Source organism: Coenobita brevimanus, chromosome 70 (assembly GCF_032717465.1).
Source record: "Coenobita brevimanus isolate Jiangsu-jjx chromosome 70, ASM3271746v2, whole genome shotgun sequence".
Lineage (NCBI taxonomy): Eukaryota > Metazoa > Arthropoda > Malacostraca > Decapoda > Coenobitidae > Coenobita > Coenobita brevimanus.
This window is the reverse complement of record NC_137023.1, coordinates 34,274,138-34,278,045: the sequence shown is the minus strand read 5'-3', so window position 1 is coordinate 34,278,045 and position 3,908 is coordinate 34,274,138. Positions and strand designations below refer to the sequence as shown.

The following is a 3,908-nucleotide window of genomic DNA, read 5'->3' as shown; positions in this document are numbered from 1 at the left end:
CCTACACCTGGAGCTTTCTACCATTCTAGAGAAGTTCCTCTGTGACTTCCAAGATGACAGAGAGGCCAGGATGACCGTAGCCCAGTACCTGGGTAAACGCTTCGCTCTCGGCTGTGGGGTTCCTCAGGGGGGTGTCCTGTCGCCAACTTTATTTATACCGAATACAAAAGATCTCCCCTCTTCCATTAACGATATGCCAATGACGTAACTCAAATTATAGGTTTTCCGAGCAAATCTAAGAATATGGTTAAAATTAGGGCAGAACGTGAAATTAATCAGATTAATGAATATGAAGTAAAATAGAGAATAAAGACAAATTTAAACAAATTCACTCCAATTGCACTGGGAACCAAACATAATCCTCCATTACGAATAAATCGCAGTTACATACAATACCAAGGACAGGGTAAATCCTTAGGAGTAAAAATGTCAAAATATGGATATTGCAAACATATAGAAGGCAGGGAAAACCAAGAACAGGCCCTGAAGAAGCTATTCAGATTTAGCCTAAATGGCTCGCTTGGTAAGCTGCTGTACTCACGCAGTTGCTAGCGCTGGTTCGAATCCTAACGGCCATGCCACGTTGAGTACACTGCTTCCCGTCCGATCAGCGAAGTTAAGCAACGTTGGGTCTGGTTAGTACTTGGATGGGTGACCGCCTGGGAACACCAGATGCTGTTGGCATAACGTTCTCCCTACGTGTCGAGTGGGGTTGGTGGAGGATTAGTGCCCCTCCCTGTAAAACAATTAACTCTAAGCCCTTGGCCACCCCGTTTGGGATACATGGCGTCTGGCAATGAATGAATGAATCAGGATCAAAATACACTTAGTAAAGACCATTGTTATTTCAACTTTAGATTACCCACCAATTCCACTACACACACTCAGCAACACACGAATAAGTAAACGCCAGAGAACACAAAATAAAGCTCTCAGATGAGCAACCGAACAAAGGTATCCATACAGACTCTTTACAAGACAGATACTGACAGACACTGAGCCTCTTAACATACGTTTACACAAACAGGCACTGAAAATTTGGGAAACACTTCACATACAAGATACTGAAACTCACCAGAACCTGTCACATAACTCTGAAAACATCAACAGGTATATAAATTCTTTCCCAGTAGCCTAGAAAAAAGTTCAATCACCTCCCATCCCGATATACAACTAGCTAGCTAGAATAACATACTTGACACAACAACAATGAAATAACATGCAAACATATGAAGATTTTTATCAAAAAAAAAAAAAAAAAAAAAAAAAAAACACCATGGGGACAATAAACTCACCGCAACACTCAAAGATTTTTCAAATAAACATTTAAAATACAAAACGATTTAGCAAGGTGGATTGCCCACCAGCTTTTTACCTCAGACTGTCTTTCATCATTTCCCCCTCTCCTTCTCCTTCTCATCCTTACTCCCCACCCTCCCTCCCTCTTCTCTCTCCCCCCCCCCCACAAAAAAAAAAAAGATCAGTGGAATAAACAACTATTTTCAATAAATATCACTGTGATAAAAGGAAAAAAGAAACACTGCGCTGTAAGTAATTTACAAGTACACTTGTCAGCTGAGTCACAGTGAGATATGTTTGCACCAATACTGGTATGACTATGACTCATCACTGTGCTGTGTTCCAGCTATATTCTGGCTTATTATCAGATAAAATAACTGTGTTGTTTTAAACATGAATTTTAATATTAGAAAGTGCTAAATTCAAACATATCATCACTGTAATATAATATCCATATCTAAATAGACACAATGCACAATGAAAAAAAAAAAAAACTAATTGAGAACAAAAAAGGTGTTTTGTTCATTGTAATAAAATATCCATATATAAATAATTAGACAGTGCACAATGATAAAAAAAACTAATTGAGAACAAAAAAAAATGTTTTGTTCATTGTAATAAAATATCCATATATAAATAATTAGACAGTGCACAATGATAACAAAAAAACTAATTGAGAACAAAAAAAGGTGTTTTGTGAAAAATGTTACGTGGTGGAGAATTTTCTTTTTTTTTCTTTTTTTATTTCAGCGCCCCCAAACAAAAAAATCATATGAAATATTACAATTTTTAAAAAAATATATACCAGTGTAATCCATCATCACACTGGCCGGTACTTCTGCTTTGCACATCATTCAAATTCATGGAAAGACTAATCCAAAAGAATATAACTCCCCACATTCAGCTATCTGTTTCCCAACATGGATTTCCACCCAAACATTCACCCACCTTTCTAAACTGACTCAAATAGTTTCAACGAAAAAGCCACTGTTAAAGATCACACTCTACCAAGATACATCCTGACAGCCAAAATCTTGAACACATTCATGAAAGGCAGTAACAGAAAGTGACTAGCCAATTTCCTTTCAGGCAAACAAGCCCAATTAGTCAACCACCATCAGTAATTCATATTCATAAGTCTCTCAAGCGAGGCTCAGTCCTCTCTCCTTTACTGTTTAAAATTTTCCTTCACGACCTGCCAACCTCCCCCCTTCCCCGTCTTTAACAGTGCAGTCCTATCCAGACTCCAAAATCCAACCAAAAGGAGACCAACTCCAAAATTGCTTACATTCATGAGAACACTTGCCTACACTTAACAGAATGGCTTCTTTGCCAACATTAGCTATTCCACTCCTCACTTCAGGCTGATGAAACTCAAACACACCCTCAAGACGTCATCCTCTGTAACCGATCGCGCCCCAAGACATCCCAAAATCCCTTATACCCTTGCTTAAAAAAATCAGTCGATATGCGATAATTTGCTTCTATGACCAATAAAAATATGTGGTAGGTGGTGGCGACCATCATCCACTCACTTGATGTAGTGCTGCCTACTTCTTCCTTAGCCTTTATCATTCTTTTTCTGTGCCTGCTCTCCTCTCTTCCCATTTCTCCCATCTTTCATGTCACTTCTTATTGCTCTTCTTTCCTTTACAGATGGTTTTACATTGAGTAACAAGCCAAATAGTTTCCTGTAAGCCAAGAAACCATTTACAACGCTGGGTGGTAACCATATAACCAAACCATACGTGCTCCCTACGTGTCAACAAGTGGGTTGGTGGAGGGTTAGTGCCCCTCCCTGTAAGACAAGTAACTCAAAGTCAAGTGGCCACCCCTTACGGGATTATGGCGTCTGGCAATAGATAGATAGATAGACCAATAAAAATGTGAAACCTTGTTCGATATACGATAACTGTTTTGTTTATGCGATCATTATGATCTCGTACGAAGCCTCGCTGGTCGATGTACGATCGCTATTTTTTGCTTAAACGATCACCGACACGCAAGCCTACAATCATTTGTTTGATTGAAGATGGCCTTTGAACTCAGTCGCTATTGGTTTTGTTGGTGTCGGTGATTGAACAGCAGTGTGATGCTGAAGTTCAAACAGCAAGGGAGGTGCAGTAAAGTGGAAGCACTAGCAGCTCAGGTGAGTTGGAAAAATTTTTAGATTTATATTTGGTGGTTGACCATTGGCCAATAATGTACCCCTGTTGAATTCATATTATAATTGCCTCACAGTGCGATCGATCGTTGTAATATCGGTTCCCCCAAACTCATCCCAGTTGCATAATGACGTGTACTTACTTAGAATATCCTACACACATGACTTTCTCAACAAATAACAAACATTCCTGCGAGAGATTCTCTTAAACTCAGTGAACTAAAAACACTCAGAGACATTACCTTTGGGCAGCAGAAGATATCAGTGACAGCTGTATATAAACAGGTATGAACAACAGTAAATTACTAGAGCTCATGCTGGGCCCCCCACCCTAGCAGCCACAAACATGAAACGGTTTAAAAAGCGCATAACAAAGCTTTAGGAACGTCAACACAAAGATACAAATGTACCCCTAATCAAGGATCACATGAACATAAACGGTACA

At 39.2% G+C, this 3,908-nt stretch overlaps 1 non-coding gene across 1 annotated transcript; it reads left to right on the top strand.

Moving 5' to 3' along the window:
- Positions 1-565: 565 nt before the first annotated feature.
- On the top strand, positions 566-684 carry LOC145406551 (5S ribosomal RNA). The gene has a single exon (XR_013898572.1). It is a non-coding gene; the product is annotated as a 5S ribosomal RNA (ribosomal RNA).
- Positions 685-3,908: the final 3,224 nt, after the last annotated feature.